General features: G+C 41.5%; 1 protein-coding gene and 1 non-coding gene across 8 annotated transcripts in view; both read right to left on the bottom strand.

The window, feature by feature from the left end:
* PLS3 (plastin 3) overlaps nucleotides 1-21,900 on the bottom strand; it is a 93,296-nt gene that overhangs the window by 58,955 nt on the left and 12,441 nt on the right. The window contains exon 1 of one of the 7 annotated variants that reach the window (XM_043570569.1): nucleotides 1,392-1,435. The exons of the other annotated variants lie outside the window; for them this stretch is intronic. The gene's annotated coding sequence lies outside the window, so the exon portion shown is untranslated. Of the gene's footprint in view, nucleotides 1-1,391; nucleotides 1,436-21,900 lie in introns of those variants that run through there. 7 annotated transcript variants of the gene reach the window in all.
* TRNAQ-UUG lies at nucleotides 1,753-1,837 on the bottom strand. The gene has a single exon. It is a non-coding gene; the product is annotated as a tRNA-Gln (tRNA).

The following is a 21,900-nucleotide window of genomic DNA, read 5'->3' as shown; positions in this document are numbered from 1 at the left end:
CTTACCAGGCAAGGGTTCCACAGATATTTAATATATGTCCTTATCATAGTCGAAAAGCCCCTTTCCCTGTGACAGAGAATACTATCAAAGCCAAAGATAAAACATCACAGTGACCCCTCTCCTTCTCCCATCTTTCCAAAGCTAAGGTTGTATTAACTCCTTGGATTGAAACTGCCTTCGCTCCTTTTCAAAGGTCTAAGCCCGTCCATATTTCCTAAGTAAACATCAACACTCCCAAAATATCTGAATAATTCATGACAAAATGTCTCTGCTGCTGATGAAATTAATTGACCTCTGAGGGGTATTCCCATTGTCCTTTCCTGTGAAAATTAACACTGGAGCCAAGGGCAACCTTCAGGGGTGTGTGTGTGTGTGTGTGTGTGTGTGTGTGTGTATGTGTGTATACACACACACATATACACACACATATGGAGGCAATATATATATGTATACACACACATATACACACGTACACACACATCACAAGATCAGACTAGTTAATTAACATGCTTCAATTCAAGGCAAAATATTATGATGTTACAACTCAAAAATCACTAGCGATACAATTTTAGCTTTGACTTTGAGCTAAACTGAAAGCCTACCTATTTGTCACTGGACGTGTCTCCTGCATTGTTACATACCCTGCTTATACGTTCTCAGATATAGTACTTGTTAACCGAGAAAACACTTTTTACTTCAGACGGGTATCGGAGTCAGAGGTTTAGCCTTGTTGAAGTAAGGAGAAATGAAACTTACACGATCCCCACCTGATGGAAATCCGTGACGAATACGTGGGCACCGAAATCACTATTACTACCACGATACAGTAACAGCACCGAAATTCCACCACCACTGATTTTCAGGTACCTTGTAAAGTATAAGCAAATACTCTCACAACGTTTGTCGTAAGTCATTTTATAAGAGTAGAATGCTGGTCTAATCATGACAGCTACCTCATCTCCTTCACAGAATTCTGAAACACCATGTATGGATCAAAGGCATCAAAGACATTTGAAATTCCATCCCCCTCACACACACACAAGATACAAAGTAATAGTTTCTGTCATTTAAGCCTTTGGGCCTCTAACTTGACAGATACGGGTACCTAATGAAGATTTCAAGACCAATTTTTAAAAAAGCACAACGTCCCTAGACTATGCCCCAAATGAAGAAAAGACAGAATATAAAGAGACATTTGGAGACTCTCCAACTTCAAACATGTTTCTCTTCGAGTTGATTCTACTTGAATAAGTAAGGTTTCAAATGCATCTCCCAATGTTGAACTACCCGAACACAGAGGAAGGATTTCGAACGTTTTAAAAGGAAATTTCTGCTTCAATATCCAGTCATCTAAAAGTTAGAGCCTAACAAAATAATAGGAAAATAGTTACCCTTCCACGACGACGAGAGCAAACCTGTTTCTTTCTCTCTGGCAGCACTAATAGAAGGAACCTCCCACGCCCAGAAACGCCAATCTGGAAACCCAACATTCTTCTTACAATTGCAACTTTAGAGAGCAAGTCATAACACTTCCTGCTAGAAAAGGAGAACACCCTGACAAAAGAGTGATACAATACTTACGAATCCCCTTCCTGACAGCCTCCTGGTGTTTTGCCAAGTTATTAGTAAACTCTTAACTTTACGACATTAGGCAAAAAGGTAATTTTTCAAAAAATGTTTTATTGAGTTTTGAGACAGTGTAAGTAGGGGAGGGGCAGAGGATCCAAAGTGGGCTCTGAGCTGGCAGCACAGAGCCCGACGTGGGGCTCGAACTCACGAACCGTGAGATCACGACCCGAGCCAAAGTCGGATGCTCAACCGATTGAGCCACCCAGGCGCCCCAGTGAAAGGTTAATTTTTAAAATTCCAGCTTCACTCAAATCTTGCAAGAGCACAGGGGAATTTAAAAGTTGGTTCAGGTCAAATAGCTACAACCCACATACCTATTTAGAGCTGGAACATTAGCCAAGTAACCTGCTTATTTTAGAACCACATGGAACCAGCTTTTCCCCAGTGCCCCAGTCACTCGTCCATAGGAAAGTACAATACTCAGAAAGGCAAATGAACGGTCTCAGACCACTTATGTTCTCCATTGTTCGTTTCAATCTATACCTAGATGGTCATAGTAACAACTTCCCCTAAGAATCCCTTAAGACACGTTCAAAATTTAGATCACGTCCTGGCGCATGGTAGGCGTTAGGTTATGTGACACCTGCTATTCTTGTTACTGAAATTTGCTTTGGAGCCAATCAAGCGGTATCTAATCAGTAAACTGCTGAATTAAGCCACCAGGTATCTGAGGATGCCCATTAGGGGAGAGAACAGAAAATCAATAGGGGTACTGTGCTCAAGAGACCACTTCTAATACTGACACGGGGCAAGTGGATCGTTTGGAAGGAAATGGAGCACGGTGCAAGCATCAGGGTCTCAGGAGCGAGCCAGCCTTGAATTCCGTGTGACCTTGAACAATTCCTTAGCTTCTCTGAGCCCTAGGGTCATACCTGTATCAATGGAGCTAATTCCACATACTTCACAGGGTTACTCTAAAGATGCGATGAGATGCAACAGCCAGAGAATACCATCTGCCCTATCTACCTAATAGGAATCAAAGGGACGTAACAGATACTCCAGTCCTTTTGAAATAATGTAAAGCAACCCGAAGCATTTTCTGACATCCTGAATTCTCGAAAACAAGGAGGCAGCTCGAACCTGCGCTCACTCGTGACAAGGTTCAGGATGGTCCACGCTACGAGGCAGAGTGCTCTCCTGTCCTCATCGGGAACCGCCACGAGCCACCAGTCGATTACGATTTGCCTCCTTCACGGAAGCGCTCTCTTCCATCAGTCACAAAAACTGCGTGAAGTATCAAAAGGCAACAAATGCAGAACAGAAGGAACCAGAGGCTGTGTGTTTCCATCCGTCTCCGTTGCTGACTCACTAGGTGAAGCCTGTTCCACTTTCTGGAGTCTCAATTTCTCCATTTGTAAAAGCAACTCGCCAACACTTCGAGCTGACTGGAAGGAAGGAGGCACACGCATGCCTTATCACGCGTTTTACCGACAGAAAACGGGGGCGCAGACAACTGCCTAAGGTAAGAGGACTGTATCAGTGCTGGATCAGAAATGTTGGGTTTTCCCAGTGTTACCTTTGCTGTGCCATACCTGTCCCTTCAGACCACTCAGATGGGTCTGTCTCAAGCACTGTTAACCTCTTCAATAATAACGCTACCTGGAATCAGCTTCCTGGACTTTCCCTTCCGTGGCCGTCTGCATTGAATGCAAGTGCTTTCTAGCTTTCTGAACGCTATGGCTTTTTTTTTTTTAAGCTTATTTATTTATTTTGAGAGAGAGAACACAAGTAGAGAAGGGACACAGAGAGGGAGAGAGAGAGAGAGAGAGAGAGAGAGAGAGAGAGAGAGAATCCCAGGCAGGCTTGATGCGGGGCTTTGAGCTCACAAACCACAAGACCATGACCTGAGCCAAAGTCGGACGCTTAACTGCCTGAACCACCCAGGCGCCTCAGTACAAGGACATTTTCTTAAAGACTGTCCTATCACATCAGTAGTTCAGCCAGTTTTAGTCTGTGGACCATTTGGTAACCTAAATGTCTCATCATCGGGTATGTGTGGGTGTGCAGGGGCGGGGTGGGGAGGCGGAGTGCGTTTGTGCGTGTGCACGTCTGAGACTGCGAACAGAATCTCGGATTTTACGGTGGGCAACAAAAGCTGGTTTGGGAACAGAAGACGGTGGCAAGGGTTGTGTAAGACGCTTCACGTGTTTCTAAGCAGGCCACGGAATGAAAACCACTTTTACACTGCATTCCAAATTCACCACGATGAGTGCTGAGGAAAGCCAATGAAAACCAACCTGTTTTATCTGCACGTGTAAAGCTCTCTCTCTCTCTCTCTCTCAGATGGTACAAACAAATCCATAAAGTTAAAAGTTCACACACACATGCACCTCTGAGCACACACACGCCCCGAAGGGCGGAAAGGAAGGAAGGAGGCACACCCAAAGTTGCCTGAGCCTTTCACAGACGTATCAGGGTAACTTTCATTCAAACGTCATGCTTTCCACCCCGCCCAGTACCAGGTATATTCTTTCCATGTGTGACATACACGCTGGAGGCCTCTCCCACTGTGCTCGGTGACGCACCTCAGGAACACTGACCTATTGTCCTCTAATGAAATTGGATTTTACCCATCTTCATGACTTACAAAGCAAACAAACAAATAAGAACACCCACAGTGAGTGAAGGATTGAAGCCAAGGGACCTTACGTCAATTAACATGCTGGGAACTGCTACCGTATTTTGGACTATATTGCAAAGTATAGGCAATTTATACTGGGAGGAGTATTAGGCACGCAACCTTCCCGCGGCACGGATGTGTCCGTTTTAACAACCAAGTGTGTCTGGTTTGGGTTATCATTCTTTTCATACCTGAGGGGGAAATAAGCCACAAATATATCTTAATTATTCCAGTAGTCCAAGGGATGTCTCCTCAGTAGTATTTATTAGCTCTGCATTCGTGTAAGAAAGTAATCAAGGTTTTAAAGTGCGGTGTCTTGTTACACGTTAAATTATACACTTTGCCCTAATGCACTGAAACAAAAAAATGGAAATAAACAGAAGGTAGATATAAGTAGGAGTCCTCCAAAAACTAGTCAGCAGAACTACAGACAGGGCGAGGAGCCGACTGAAAAGACATCTGTTGGGACTACAGTTAACAATACCGAATTGTCTATTTGAAGTTTGCTAAGAGAGTAAACCCGGAACGTCTCATCCTAAGAAAATGCCTACCTGTGTGAGGAGCTGGAGGTTAACCAGCCTTTTTGTGGTCGTCATTTCACAATGTATATAAATATGCAATCATTATGCGGTACGCCTGAAACTAATGCTATGTTAATGTCAATTACATCTCAGTAACACTGGAAAAGAAGCCATCTGTGTTCTGTTCATAGCTAATAAAACCATATAAAGGAACAACTCAGACGTCTCACACTTTTCTATCCTGAGGGTCTCTCACTCAAAAAAAAAAAAAAAAAAAAAAAAAAAAGAAGGAAATGGGAGAGGAGAAAGGAAAAGACTGGAAACAACAAAAACTCAACTCAGAGTTTCCTGAATTTTTGGCCTCAGGACCTGAGGACCCCAAAGAGGTCTTTCATAATGTAGGTTTGATCTATCAATGCATTTATCATATTAGAAACTACAACTGGGGGGTGCTTGAGTGGCTCAGTCGGTTAAGCATCTGACTTCGGCTCAGATCATGATCTCGCGGTCTGTGAGTTCGAGCCCCTGCATCGGGCTCTGTGCTGACAGCTCAGTCTGGAGCCTGCTTCGGATTCTGTCTCCCCCTCTCTCTGTCCTTCCCCCACTCGCACTCTCTCTCTCTCTCTCTGTGTCTCTGTCTCTCTCAAAAATAAATAAACATTACAAAAAAAAAGAAACTACAACTGGGAAATCTTAAGATATTTATTTAAAAATAACAATAAACTATTATGTGTTAACACGAATAACATTTTTAATGCAAATCACTATATTCTCCCCAAAATGAGTGAAGAGTGTATTGTTTACATTTTTGCAAACTGCTTTATCATTTGACTAAATACAAAAACAGCTGGATTTCCATGTATGCTTCTGCCTTCAATGCTGTTTTAGGTTCAAGTGTAAGGAAGAAAATACGGCCTCATATAGATACATTGTTGAAAGAAGTGTTTTAGGAGCCCTTTCAGATAATTATGGATATTCTTCCTGATAATGCTACGGCAAAACTTGAGAAGTGGGAGTTTTGTAAATGTTACCTGCAGTGTGGAATCTGATACCAAACCTATGAATTTTTCATACTCCGTTACATTAAAATCCATTGGTCTACCTTGCACATTAAATGGACCTTTTACCCATGCTTGATTTTGTAACATCATGCACCGGTCATTTGGAACAATATCGTGTGACTAATACACCTCTTCCAAATGTTGTCTCACTTCATTTTACAATACCCCATCAACCACTTTCATTAAAAATACCACCACCATGGCTTCACTCACATGAGGACTTTAAGAGACAAAACAGATGAACATAAGGGAAGGGAAACAAAAGTCATATAAAAACACGGAGGGGGACAAAGCAGAAGAGACTCCTAAATATGGAGAACAGACTGAGGGTTGCTGGAGGGGGTGTGGGAGGGGGGATGGGCTAAATGGGGAAGGGGCACTAAGGAATCTACTGAAATCATCGCTTCACTATATACGAACTAATTTGGATGTAAATTTTATTTATTTAAAAAAAAATTTTTTTTTCAACGTTTATTTATTTTTGGGACAGAGAGAGACAGAGCATGAACGGGGGAGGGGCAGAGAGAGAGGGAGACACAGAATCGGAAACAGGCTCCAGGCTCTGAGCCATCAGCCCAGAGCCCGACGCGGGGCTCGAACTCACGGACCGCGAGATCGTGACCTGGCTGAAGTCGGACGCTTAACCGACTGCGCCACCCAGGCGCCCCAGGATGTAAATTTTAAAAAAATACGAAAGAAAGTTAAATTTTTAAAAAAAAACCCAAAAAATAAATAAATAAAAAATAAAAATACCACCGAGCTCAGAAAAATCTAAGTATTGACACCTGATGCAAGTTTTCGAAAATTTGAATTTTTGCTTGAAAGCTCTCATTTTACCATTGGCAACAAATACGCTCAGTTGTTTTCCTCGCAGTAACAGGCACACCTGGTTCATTTTTGAAAGTTTTTAAGTAATTGCTGTGCCCGACGTGGGGCTCAAAATCACGACCCCGAGATCAAGAGTGACCAGTGTCTTCCGATTGAGCCAGCCGGGCGCCCTTCACTTGGTTCCTTTTTGATAAAGTATCTGCCAGATACTCAGGTCCGCATAATCAGTTAATGTGCCATTCAATCTTTCAAGTAAAAAGTTTTCTATTTTTTTAAAAAAAATGCGGCTAATTTAGCTCGCAACTCTAACAATCGCACAGGTACTTTTCCTCAAGGCAGCCGGTGTACGTCCACTCCCGGTGAGAAAGCTTTCACTATAGTGAAAGATGTATGCCCAGGGGTGCCTGGGTGGCTCAGTCGGTTAAGCGACCGACTCTAGATCTCAGCTCAGGCCTTGATCTCAGGGTCGTGAGTTCAAGCCCCATGTCGGGCTCCATGATGGGCATGCAGCTTACTTAAAAAAAAAAAAAAAACAAAAAACAAAAGAAAAAAAAGATGCATGCCCAAGAGTTCAGATTTAATAAAATTGATTTTTCTTGCTTCCTTGAGGACATTCATAAATGAAACGCTAAAGCGTGGTTAGTTTTACCGCCCTTGCTTTCCCACCGTCCTTGCAAATGTTAACACGGATGAAGAAGCAGGTAACATCTTAGTGTCGGTATGCAAGTAATTTTGATCCCCAAGGGCCTGTATGCCAACACTTTTTTTGAGAACTGGTGCTTTATTTAGCAACATGTATCGCGGAGTCATCAAATTTTAGAGAGGCAAAACACGTACGGTGTGTAGGGCTTGACAAGAAATTTCAAAACTGAAAATATAATGGCCAAAAGTGCACTTCTAGGTTTTAATGGGAGTTCTGTGGCTGTTGAATTATGAAAAGAAAAATTAATGCATTAGTATCAATTCTGAGGGGACCATGACACAGCCCATTTTGCAGAATCAGGTTAATGCCCGTAAGACGTGAATTTATCACGACGGTATAGTTTAGAAACTTCCAATACATTTTTTTAAAAGATGAAGAATGGCGATATATTTCTTACAAAGTTGTTTCAAAATACCCAGCTCCTAGGTGGCAAATCATTTTCCTTCTGATAAACAGGAAGCGTTGCTCTGACATCAACTAAAACAGAAAGGGTTTGAAAGCTAAAGTCTGTGTGAAATGCAGAAATTATTACTATTTTAAAATATTAAAAACTAGGGGTGCCTGGCTGGCTAGGTCGGTGGACCATGTGACTCTTGACCTTGGGGTCATGAGTTCAAGCCCCACATTAGGCCTGGAGGTTACTTAATAAAAGAAAAAGAAAAAGAAAAAGAAACATTAAAAATCAGGTGCGCTGTAGTATTCATGGGTAACATATGGGGTATTTTAGAGCAAGCCCCAACAACAAATATAAAGGAAGGGGAGAGAAAAGATGAAATAAGAACGGTAAATATTGATAATTGTTGAAGCGGGGGGAGGGGGCAGTTCATGATGTTATTTTTACTTTGTATGTTTGAAAATTTCCATGAAAATAAGTTTTAAAAAATTCCGCGTGCTTATAAGAAAGTATTCAGTATACTGGCAAGCAAAAACAAAATTCCTGGCTCGTATTCACTCACTTAGACAAACAGTGTAAAAGGCAGTGTATTAGATGGCATCAGGAAATATAAAAGTTATGAAACATGCCTTCCACACCCCTCAGTCAGAGCGTCTGTGCCCATATATGTAAAGGACTGCCTAAAATGGGTATCCTGCCTCTGCCATGGCCACCATAAGTGGTACCCACACTACTGCAAAGCACAATGGGAGCCGATGGAATTCCAAATCATCAATGCAATTTTCAGAAAAGGGAGAGGAAAACCGGCATGAAAAGAAAATGCGAAGAGGAAACGTAAAAACTAGGAAACGAAAGTCTCGTTGGTGTTCCTCTATAAAAGGAAACGAACAAGGGATGTGAGCAAATATGGGCATGACCTCGTCAGTTTTCCACCCCAAGCCATCATCTTATTTCACTGCAGGACAGGAACCATCATGTCATCTCCTTTGAGTCAGCTCTTGCAAAAATAACTGAGCAATACATTCATTTTCCATGGGGAACACGAAGTATGCTAGAATTCTTCAGAGGACCGAAGGCAACATTTACAAATGCCATATGTTAGCATTAATTTCTAGGGCTAGTGAGTCTTTTCAGCACCTCCCTGCACACAAACGAAGCCCATCCTAAAGAATAAATCCCCATGCTAAACTAGTACCCTTCCTCGGTCACCCAAGGGGTCTAATGAGAACACTCGTTAATGAAAAGTGAAAGTGACAGCCCAAAAGTCAAATATTTACTTATCAGTTTCCAGTTTATTGCCATATATTCCAAACAAATTGTCAATTTTTCCCTATTCAAACTTCAGATAAAATGTAGAACACTGTTCTCGAAACTCATGCCCTGGAAGTCTTTAAAAGTTGAGGGCATTAAATAATTTAAGATCGCTCTACTGCTTTAATATTTAATATTTACTAAGCTCCATGAAGGCAGTGATTTGTCTGCTTTGTTTGCCAATGTATCTCAAGCATCTAGAACACTGCCTGGCACACAGTAGGGACTCAGTAAGTATCTCTTAAATGAATATATGCTAATGACATTGTATCAAAGGAATGAAAGTCACCTGCTATCGTGGTTTATTACATAACGAAGAGCAAACATAGCTCTTTTAATGCAAACCAAACAAATACAAACGTAAAAGGCATCTATCTACTCTTGTCACATTGGGTAACTCTACAAAACAAGATGATTCCTGAGAGCTAATTTGGAAAACAAATGATAGGTTACGTCTTTCCAGTGGCGCCGAATCCATGATCGTATCTGAATGAAATATGTAGGAAAGGATTTTTAAAATTCTCCACTTTGAGGGGCGCCTGGGTGGCGCAGTCGGTTAAGCGTCCGACTTCAGCCAGGTCACGATCTCGCGGTCCGTGAGTTCGAGCCCCGCGTCGGGCTCTGGGCTGATGGCTCGGAGCCTGGAGCCTGTTTCCGATTCTGTGTCTCCCTCTCTCTCTGCCCCTCCCCCGTTCATGCTCTCTCTCTGTCCCAAAAATAAATACACGTTGAAAAAAAACATTAAAATTCTCCACTTTGAGAAAATGAAGGCACTTCAGAGAAAAGAAGGAGAGTGGAAAGTATAAAGAACTCTGAATTCTATCGAGTTTTCCCTCAAACTTACCACACAAAGAAAGAGAAATCTCACTTAGCTGTCAAGACACCACTGCTTTAGTTTTCTAAACTTTAAAACGAGCACTTTTGGACCTCACAAGGAATACTGAAACCTTCAAAAGAAAGAGCGGCTTTTGCATTTCCTGCCTGCCTGCCTGCCTGCCCTAGTCCAAGATTAACCTTGTCAGTTCCTTAGAAGACATAGAAAACCCCTTTAAATGACTAATTCAGATGAAGTGGTAACATGAAACCATAGTTTATAAGACGCTGGTTTCTACTTGTTACCAGATGTCGCCATCACCTCAAAGTGTTAAATGCAATCATGAAGAGGTTCAGATATATTTGCATATGAAATACGTTCTGACTTCCTCTATTATTGTGGAGACATGTTCCCAGAGAAACATTGTTGCCTCGTTGTCTAATAAAACGTCTCTAAGATTGCCAATATTCACTTTAAGAATCACCAAGTACTCCATAGGAGCCTAATTCTTCCCTGTAATTCTTGCAAGCACATATATACGTTTTCAGAACACAACACAAATTAATTCCATTTCACTGGGAGTTTGTCATGAACAGCTGGCTTAAAGGTCTAGCTGAAAAATCCATTTTTTGTGCATGTATACGTTTGGAATTCTTTAGACAAACAGTCCCCAGCTTTACACAGCTTAGGGTTCCTTTACTAGGTATAATTCCACAATTGCACTAGGTTTTCAGCTCCAATCCATTCTTTTATGATTATGTTAATTTCTTTGGTTATGTTGCCATTAATTTTTATTAGCTTCATGAAAAGATTTTTTTGATCTCCAGAGAGAGTTTAATTCAACAACAATGGCTGCTATTTTCCACGCATAATGGTCATTTGTTAAATTTAGCCCAACACAGAATCCTGAGCACAATGTAGGGTTATCCCTACGATTGGCCACAAAAATACTGGGGCGTCATAAAGTGTTACAGGGCCTTACTCTTCAAACATATGGGAGATGCCCCATAAATGTTATTAATTATATTTTTGCTGAGATGCCCCGGTTTTTATTTCCTTGAGAATGAAGTTGGATCCATAAACATTCTACTTAGCTGGCTCACATTTTTAGAGACTGAATTGTAACTGACCAGTGTTGCTCGCTCAATATCTTATTTGGCAACCTGTTACCTGGTACAGCTAAAAAGTCTCATTATAATTCCGCCACAAATCAAATGGCTTGTGTGGCCTTCACTTGCTAAAAATCATATTGTTAGCAAAAAGTCATCCACGCAAGGATAACTTCTTTCCTCCCTGTTTATCCCTCTGCCTGGTACGATGCTACCTTGAAAACTGGCTAAAGCCATCAGCAGTGTTCTTTGGATGGGGTAGACTGTCATAGGCTTACTGATTCTGAGAACTCACTGCCTTAAAGAATGAACTATTAAGTCCCTCATTAGACCAAATAAATACCAAAAAGTGCAGATAACCTATGTGTGGAAAAAGAAATTGGAATATCTGTTTATGATGAGTACCATTTCACTGCATTCTTCCTTAAATCACACTTTTTTTTTTTTTTTCAATTATGGGGAAGGTTATGGCGCAGCTGCCACCATCACCTAAGGCAAAGTTAGGTGTTGTTGCGGGAAGAAACTACGGTTGATATTAGCGGTAGTAATCCTCACTGTAATGATTGCACTGAAACTATGAGCCATTGGCTCTAACCCAGGGAAGTTTTCATTATTGAGAAGTAATTCTGCTAACTGTATTTAAGGTAGTAGAATTGGACTGTGTTTTTCAAATTCCTGCTTTCTAAGCCTAACCACTTAATACCACATTCATAATGTTATAGGCCACCAGCGATATATTTTGTTAAAGCAAGAAAAGCCAATCTAGAATATAAACAGGACAGGAAAGGTATCCAGAGGTTTGGGGTTTTTTTTGTTGTTGTTGGGGGGGTGCCTCTACCCTAAATCATTTAGCAGAAAGAAGCGTGGAAAAGTTTTATCTCGAGAAAGCAAGACAGAAATGAAAGCATGACCTCATTCACTTTCCCTCACCCAAAAGCAACAAGGTGACATTTTCTCTTCCATTCTTCTTAAGCCCTAATCAATTTAACAGTCCCCCCCCCTTTTTTTTAACACCTACGGGTAAGTTTCCAAGTGTCCTACTTTAAACTAAGAGGTTTACCAGATTCTTTTTGTAATTTTTAAGTTTTTCTTTTGCAGAATCAAAGATGCTTTAGTGGCATATCCTCTTCTGCGCTGAGGAAATGTATTTGTTTAAAACAACAGGAGAGGTAAACCATAACTTCCTTAAGGCAGAACAATAGGTTTAGGAATCTGGTACATAAAAATCTGGTGCGGGGGGGAGGGGGTCTGAAAAATTCTGGAAGTAAGCCTTCAAGAAAGTTTTAAATTTAAAAATAGATCAATAATTTCGAACCTACAAGTCATATATGTAAATCAAGAATGTGGCAATCCTTTGGGGAAAAAAAGGTAATTTTCGCAATTAAAAAAGACACCCAAGTTATATCTGAAGCGAAATGACCAGTTAATAGTCATTCAGTGTTTTAAAAATCATAGCAGTTGGGGGGCCTGGCTGGCTCAGTCGGTGGAGCATGTGGCTCTTGACCTCCCGGCCATGAGTTCGAGTCCCACTCTGGGTGTAGAGATTGTGTAAATAAATAAATAAATAAATAAATAAATAAATAAATAAATAAATCTTTAACAGAACAAATAAGAAATGAAAACCATAAAAATTGGGATCCCTGTAGAAAATGAGACCCAGCATGAGACCACAGAGGAAAATAAATTGTCTTCCTTATTGGAATTACCCTTTTTTAACTTCTTTAACATCACTTACGCCATCACAAAATTCTAAGGCATTAGAATTTCTAGCAACACCCTAGCACGGTTTTGTGGAGTCACAGACCGGCTTGTTCTAAAAATTTATGTGGAAAGAAACAGGTCTTAGCATAGGGAAAATACCTTGAAAAGTAAAGTGGGTGGGATCATTCTGCCTGGTGTTAAGTCCTGCCTCGTGGCTGCAGGAACCAAGATACAGCAACAGATGCAGAACAATGGAATAGTCAACAGAACCCAGAACCAGACTTACGCGAATATGCTCAACTGATCTGTGACAAGGGTGAGGAAGTACTTCAGTGAACGAGTGGTGCTGGGGCAAGTGGACAACCACAAAAAAACAACTCGGGGCGCCTGGGTGGCGCAGTCGGTTAAGCGTCCGACTTCAGCCAGGTCACGATCTCGCGGTCCGGGAGTTCGAGCCCCGCGTCAGGCTCTGGGCTGATGGCTTGGAGCCTGGAGCCTCTTTCCGATGCTGTGTCTCCCTCTCTCTCTGCCCCTCCCCCGTTCATGCTCTGTTTCTCTCTGTCCCAAAAATAAATAAAAAACGTTGAAAAAAAAAAAAAAACAGAACTCTACCCTGAGCCTCACACCTTTATACAAAAATTAACTCAAGGGGCGCCTGGGTGGCTCGGTTGATTAAGCATCCGACTCCTGATTTCAGCTCAGATCACAATCCCAGGGTCGTGGGATCTAGCCCTGCATCGGGCATCCACACTGAGCATGGAGCCTGTTTAAGATTCTCTCTCCCTCCCTCCCTCTCTCTCTCTCTCTCTCTGCCCCTCCACTGCTCACGCCCCCCCCCCCCCCACGGCTGGAGCACAAGCACACAGGCACTCTCGCTCTCCCTCAAATAAAAAAAAAAAATAACTCAAAGTGGGACACATGCTTAAATGTGAAACAGAACATCACAGAACCTTAGAACACAAATTTGAAAAACTCTTCAGGAACCATGTTTGGTGAGGAGGTGTTAGATGGGACATCAAAGACAATCCCTAAAAAGAAATAGTGATGAATTTGGCCTCGTCAAAATAAATACCTTTGTGGGGCGCCTGGGTGGCACAGTCGGTTGAGCGTCCGACTTCAGCCAGGTCCCAATCTCGCGGTCCGGGAGTTCGAGCCCCGCGTCAGGCTCTGGGCTGATGGCTCAGAGCCTGGAGCCTGTTTCCCATTCTGTGTCTCCCTCTCTCTCTGCCCCTCCCCCGTTCATGCTCTGTCTCTCTGTGTCCCAAAAATAAATAAAAACGTTGAAAAAAAAATTAAAAAAATAAATAAATAAATAAATACCCTTGTTCCGTGAAAGACCTTGGTTCACAGGATGGAAAGAGAAGTGATGGATTAAGAGAAAATAGTTGTATACCACATATTAGACAAAGGGCTATTATCCAGAATATATAAAGACTTTTGAAAACATTTAAAATATACAGTTAGAAAAATAAGCTAAAGACACGAACCGATGTTATGCCAATGGGGATATACAGATAGGAAATAAACACATAAAAAGATGCTCAACATCATTAACCACCGGGAAGAGCAAAATGAAAACACAACGAGATATCCCTACACACCTATCAGAAGAGCTAAAATAAAAACAACAGTGACGATACCAAATGCTGGCAAGGATGTGTAAAAACTGCTGGTGGGAAAATACATGGCACCGTCATTCTGGAAAAACAGCTTGGCAGTTTCTTACAAAACTAAACATGCAACTCTCCTACAACCCAGAAACTGCATTCTTTGGGCATTAATCCTAGAGAAACAAAAGCTTACATTCACACAAAAACCTATACACAAATGTTTACGGTGGCTTCATTTGTAATAGCTCCAAACGGAAATGGCCCAAACATCTACACCATGGAACACGACTCAGCCAGAAAAAGGAAGCGAGTGTTGATATACACAGCTGGGATGAGTCTCGGGAGAATTTGTGCGGACTGAAAAAAAAAGAAACCCAAGATGTTATATACTCTGTGATTTCATTTATATCATATTTTTGAAATGACAGAAATCATAGAAATGCAGAACAGGTTAATGGTTCTCAGGGGTAGAGACGGCAGAGGGGGAAGGAGGTATGTGTTGTTATAGAAGGGTAACAAAAGGGAGTCTGGCAGTGATGGGACTGTTCTGCATCTTGGCCTGAATCAGTATCAACACCTTGGCTTTGATAACTGCACTATGGTCATGGCAAAGTAAAATTTAAAAAATCTAATTAAGACTTAAACACAGACTATAGTACAACTAAACTGATAAGGAAAAGAGAAGAAAATCTACCCTCAATAATTCCATACTCTGTTTTTCTAATTAAAAAAAAAAATTTATTTGTTTTGAAAGAGAGAGAGCGGGGGAGGGGCAGAAAAAAGAGGGAGAGCGAGAATCCCAAGCAGGCTCCGTGCTGTCAGCATGTAACCCGACTTGGGCATCGATCTCAAGATCCTGAGGTCATGACCTGAGCTGCAATCAAGAGTCCAGTGGGGAGCCTGGATGGCTCAGTTGGTTAAGCGTCCAACTTCAGCTCAGGCCACGATCTCACGGCCTCTGTGCTGACAGCTCAGAGCCTGCAGCCTGCTTCGGATTCTGCGTGTCCCTCTCTCTCTTTCTCTTGCCCCTCCCCTGCTCACGCTCTGTCTCCCTCTATTAAAAATAAAGAAACACTTGGGGCGCCTGGGTGGCTCAGTCGGTTAAGCGTCCGACTTCGGCTCAGGTCACGATCTTGCGGTCCGTGAGTTCGAGCCCCGCGTCGGGCTCTGTGCTGACTGCTGGGAGCCTGGAGCCTGTTTCAGATTCTGTGTCTCCCTCTCTCTGACCCTCCCCCGTTCATGGTCTGTCTCTCCCTGTCTCAAAAATAAATAAATGTTAAAAAAAATTTTTTTAATAAAAAAAATAAAAATAAAGAAACACTAAAAAAAATTGTTAAAAAGAGTCTGATGCTAAATGACTGAGCCACCCAGGTGTCCCCCCATATTCTGTTTTCAGCATTATTCCCACTAATCTTTCCAAAACATCATTGATATAACCATTAACATAGTAGCCTTAGCATAGATGGTCAATCCATGACTCCATTAGAGTATCTGATCTGGGTAAAAGATACTTTTTTTCCCCTCTTCAATACCAAAATAAAAAGCTGAAATAAAGGAGAATTTCAGGGCTAAAACACATCAATGCATGATAAGTTAGGTATCTGTTATTAGAATTTTTTACTTAAGTGCCACTTCTCCCCAGATATTCATGTGGCTCACTCGTTGGGTCTCCTTCGTGTCTTTTTTGAAAGTTCATTTATTTTATAGCGCTGTAAGTGAAGAGCCTAATGTGGGGCCCTCTTCCCCGTCCCTATAACCTTAATCTTGCTGTAATTTTCTTCACAACACATTACCATCGAATACACTATATCGTTGTTTATTTTATCTCTCCTGAGTAGGATGTAAACCTCATAAGGGTGGTAATTTTTGTCTGTTTCAGTGTAGTACCTGATCTGTAGAAGGCACTCAGTGAATCTTTGAGTAAATAAATGAAATGGATTTGTGTGTGTGTGTGTGTGTGTGTGTGTGTGTGTGTAGTAAAAGAGGAAATACTGGCTCCCCAAGATTGATAAAATCCAGTTTCAAAGAAATCAAGAGTGATAAATCCTATAATGTATATCCAATATATATTGGCATTAGAGTTTTCAAAATCTTCTGGATGCATTACAGTGTAAGAAACTCTTTAAGACTGGTAATTAAAACTGCAGCTTTGTTAGCCTAAGAGTCACCCGGACTGAATATATGGCCTAGAAAAATAATTTACCACTCGAAAGCTATTGCTAATGAATTCCCATTAGCGACAGAAGAGCTGGTCCAGTTAAACCAAGCTGCTGAAGTTACAGGTGAAGCGCATCTCGGAGAGTTTATGTCAACACTAATGACTTGACACCTGCCATTTTGTTAACATCTGAAAGAAAACACCATTTAACATAAGCTAATTCAGAGAGGAATTGGTTTTCCTAGTAAACAAAGTTGGCTTCTGGCTGTGGTGTTTACATTTAAAGCGAGAAGAGCAACGCAACTAGACCTCGGTCACCTCATCTGTAAAACTCCGTGGCCGGACTAGACGCTGAGCTCTTCAAATATGGCGCATTGCTTTATTTATCTTGGTGATACCACTGCCTGGCACACTGTTGACAATTCATAAAGGCCTGTTAAATGAATTAAGTAATTATACAGGAAGTTCCAAATGGCTCTCCTGGAAATGATATCTTTTCTTGACTGAACTACAACCCTCCTCTTCAGGGATGCCTAGTCTTACTCAGTGCCCCTAAGAGTAAGGAGACTGGGTCCAAGAACTTCTCTGTAGGTTGACTCGAGGACACAATGGCAGAGGCGGTTTCTAGGTATCATTAGCTATTTTGACCCGATGCCATGCAGGTGAATCTGGGGTGGTCAAGGGTGCTAGAAAGAAAATCTCTGATCTGAAACTGAAGGTGATTCTTTTCATTCTCCTTTGATAATGTCTCATTCTCACAGTTAAGTCAAAAGGTAAAGAATCCCTCAACCGTAACATCACACTTCCTAAATGTAAAACACCAAGCTCTTCTGAACATGTCAAGCGTTAAATGTACTTGATATTGGGGTGCCTGGGTGGCTCGGTAGGTTAAGCGTTCCAACCCTTGGTTTCTGCTCAGCTCATGATCTCATGGTTCGTGAGTTTGAGTCCTGTGATGGGCTCTTCACTGACCATGCAAAGCCTGCTTGGGATTCTCTCTCTCCTCTCTTCTGCCTCTCTCTCTCTCTCTCTCTCTCTCTCAAAATAAATAAATATATAAATACATACATACATAAGTAAATAAATAAAATGTACTCCACATTATTTCTGGATGGATACACAAGAAACTAGTTCTAATGGTCACCTCCTGGAAAAGGAAATCGGAGATTGGGGTCAGGGGCAGGAGACTCATTTTCTTTTCTTTACGTCCCTTTATAGCTTTTGAATTTGATTCTGTGAATACGTTTCATGTTTGAGAAGTAAATTAAAAAACAAATACATTAGGGGCACCTAGGCGGCTTAGTCGGTTAAGCATCGTACTCTTGATTTCGGCTCAGGTCATGATCTCACGGTTTGTGAGATGGAGCTCCAAGTTGGGCGCTGACAGTGGGGAGCCTGCTTGCGATTCTCTCTTCCCTCTCTGCCCTTCCTCTGCTCATGCTGTGCGCGCTCTCTCTCTCTCTCAAAATAAATAAACTTCCAAAATAAATAAAAAGTAAAAATATTAGATGTGCTCAATAATGCTCTAGGTCAACTGAAACCATTATGTTTCAAAGCATTTAACATTTAGTTGTGCACTACTTAATATTTAATACTTAATAGTAGGTGTTCAATAAATGTGAATACATAAGAAATTTTGTACAGATATATTACTATAGTAACTTTTAGCAAAGGTGATTACACAATTTTTGTAGGCTTTCAATTATTCAAGTATAAATATTACTAAGGAGGGGGACCTGGGTGGCTCAGTCAATTAAGTGTCCCACTCTTGGTTTCGGCTCAGGTCATGATCTCATGGTTCGTGGAGTTGAGCCCTGGGCTGGTCTCCACGGTTGACAACATGGAGCCTGCTTGGGATTCTCTCTCTCTCCCTCTCTCTCTGCACCCCCCCCCCCACTCATGCACGCACTCTCTCTCTCTTTCTCAAAATAAACTTAAAACATATTACTAAGGAAAAAAGAATTAGGAACAAGTTGATAATAAGCTACTAAACATTAGGAAACTAAAAATGAGCTACATTTAGACACAGAAATCAGTATTGCTCAGAGTCAATCAAAGCAAAGATTTACAATAACAGCAGAATTGGAATAAATGAAATGTCATCTTGTCAATACCACCTCGACCTCATTAGCTGACCTGTGGTTAGACATTTAATATTAAAAAAAAATTTTGTGGGGCGCCTGGGTGGCTCAGTTGGTTAAGCGTTCGACTTCAACTCAGGTCACGATCTCGTGGTCCGTGAGTTCAAGCCCCGCGTCGGGCTCTGGGCTGATGGCTCAGAGCCTGGGGCCTGCTTCCGGTTCTGTGTCTCCCTCTCTCTCTGACCCTCCCCTGTTCATGCTCTGTCTCTCTCTGTCTCAAAAATAAATAAACGTTAAAAAAAATTAAAAAAAAATTTTGTAATGTTTATTTAATTTTGAGCGAGAGAGAGACAGAGCAGGAGCAGGTGAGGGGCTGAGAGGGAGGGAGACAGAATCTGAAGCAGGCTCCAGGCTCCGAGCTGTCAGCACAGAGTCCGACGTGGGGCTCGAACCCACAGACCGCGAGATCATGACCTGAGCCGAAGTCGGATGCTTAACCGACTGAGCCACCCAGGTGCCCTGACATTTAATATTAACATTACCCATTATTCCTAATAGCCAAAAAGCAGGAACAATCCACATGTCTCTCAACAGATAAATGGACAAATAAAATGTGGTACAATGGAATATTATTCGGCCATAAAAAGGAATGAAGTACATGCTCATGTATCTTGAACCTTGAAAACACTATCCTAAGTGAAAGAAGCCAGTCACAGAAGACCACATGGCTATATGTTCCATTTACATGAAAGTCCAGAATGAGGAAACTTATAAAGACGGTTACTTAAGGTTGGAGAGGTGGGAGGTTGAGGAGGTAGGTGGTTAGGGAGAATGAGAGCTTAAGTGTATGAGGTTTCTGGGATGCCTGGGTGGCTTAGTCGGTTGAGCTTGATTTTGGCTCAGGTCATGATCCCAGGGTTGTAGGATCGAGCCCCACGCTCAGCATGGAGCCTGTTTAAGATCCTCTCTCCCTCTGTCCCTCTCCCCCGCTCTCCCTCTTTCTCTCTAAAATAAAAAAAAAAAAAAAGAAGAAGAAATAACTGATTTTAAAAAAAGAAAAAGAAAAATGGGGCACCTGGGTGGCTCAGTTGGTCACGAGTCCAATTCTCGATTTTGGCTCAGGTCGCGATCTCATGGTTTGTCGGTTCGAGCCCCAAATAGGGCTGACAGCGCAGAACCTGCTTGGGATTGTCTCTCTCTCTCAAAATAAATAAATAAACATTAAAAAACAAAAAATCAAAAATAAAATCTTTAGGGGCACCTGGGTGGCTCTGTTGGTTAAAGGTCTGACTCTTGATTTTGGCCCAAGTCATGATCTCATGGTTCGTGAGATTGAGACCCAGAGTCAGGCTCTGCGTTGAGCATGGAGCCTGCTTAAGATTCTCTCTCTGTTCTCTCTCTCTCTCTCAAAAAAAAAAACAGAGTATGAGGTTTCTTTCTGAGGTAATGAAAATGTTTGAAAATTGACTGTGGTGATGGTTATATGTATCTCAATACATTAAAATCCACTGAAACTGTATACTTTACTCAATAAAACTGCTTCAAAAAGTATGTGTGTGTGTGTGTGTGTGTGTATATATATATATATATATATATATATATATATATATAGGCACCTGGATGGCTCAGTCGGTTAAGCGTCCGACTTTGGCTCAGGTCACGATCTCACAGTTTGTGAGTTCGAGCCCTGCATCGGGCTCTGTGCTGACAGCTTAGAGCCTGGAGCCTGCTTCAAATTCCAGGTCTCCCTCTCTCTTTGCTCCTCTCCCGCTCATGCTCTGTCTCTCTCTGTCTCAAAAATAAATAAAAACATTTAATAAAAAAGTGTGTATATATATATATATACATATATATATATATACACACATATATATATATATGTATATATATATCTCCCAATTTCCTCTTTGGTTCTAAAATTAATCAGTTATCACCATGCAGGTGCCATCCATAACATTCACTCCTGACCATTTGTTTAAAACAACTGAAAGAGAAAGAAAACCAAGGAACCCATTTGCTTAGTCTTCTTATAGATTCACATCATTATGTAGTTTATTAAGTGTGCTTCATAAGTTACTAATTTGCTGATTAGGCTTTCACAATTTTATCGTTATCAGCAAAGGCCACTCATAGCCGCTTATTTTTTTCACTCTTTCAAATGTATATATGGAGACCTGCCTTGTACCAGGTACGGTGAAAGAACCAGGAGAATGGGGCTTGCCCCTCGGGGTTTCTTTTCCTTTCTCCCTAGAAGTACGGTTCTTTTCATGGTGCGTCCACAGTACAGAGAGCATTCGATGCTCTCCCACCAAAATGAAACAACGATGAGACTTCGAATCCTGGCTTCTCCTGCTCAATTTAAAGCCTGTGGCAATCAAGAAGTTTAAGGCAGGAAATGAAGGAGTAGTTACCCGCTACCTTCCTGGAGTCAGAGAAGACTGACCAGAACGCTATATATACCCCAGAAAGTATGAGAACTGCACGTATGAATAATGGCTTATCGATGTTTCTTAGGGCTTCTGCACACATGGCTGTTTCCACAGCTGCAGGACCATCTACTGCAGAACTACATGCACACATCTACAATTTAGCGAAGCTGGAAAGAATTTTATTTTTGCAAAAACGAAATGGGGTGTGGCTCATTTTCTTGCCAAAGGGCTATTTTATTCCAAGACACTGCTGTCTGCTGACCTTCATTTATAGGCTGAGCAATGTTCTATTTAAGTCAAATTAACTCATAGTGGGCACTTTTTTTAGGATGCAGTAATTATTGCAAAGAAATAACAATGTTTAAATTTGATTTGTTCTTAGTTTAGATTTGATTACATTGGGTTATAAACGAATGTCTTTGTTCACACAAGGTTTAAATTTAGGAATATTTTACGTTGAGAATAAGGGCCATATTTAAGTTCATTTTCCCTTTTTTTTTTTTAAATGTTTATTTATTTATTTTGAGGCAGAGCGAGTGCAAGGGAGGGGCAGGGAGAGAGGGGGAGAGAGGGAATCCCAAGCAGGCTCCGAACGGTCAGCGCAGAGCCAGCCGCGGGGCTCGATGCCGTGAACGGTGAGATCCTGACCTGAGCCGAAACCGAGAGTCGGACACTCCACTGACTGAGCCACCCCGATGCCCCCATTTTCTACATGTCAGAATATTTTTAGGCTTCATGAAATGCAGTATTTTGTGTTTTTCTCGTCTACTAGACTGCAGGTGTATCTTATCCACCTCGGTGGCCGTGGCACCTAACAGTCTTCATTAAACATTTTAGTTGAACGATGAAACCACCCCACAGACTAAAATTGAGGAATTGTCTGTGTCCCCTTTTCTTTTCTAAAGATTATTTATTTATCTGAGAGACAGAG

Source organism: Prionailurus bengalensis, chromosome X (genome assembly GCF_016509475.1).
Source record: "Prionailurus bengalensis isolate Pbe53 chromosome X, Fcat_Pben_1.1_paternal_pri, whole genome shotgun sequence".
Taxonomy (NCBI): Eukaryota; Metazoa; Chordata; class Mammalia; order Carnivora; family Felidae; genus Prionailurus; species Prionailurus bengalensis.
This window is presented reverse-complemented; position numbering and strand designations above follow the sequence as displayed.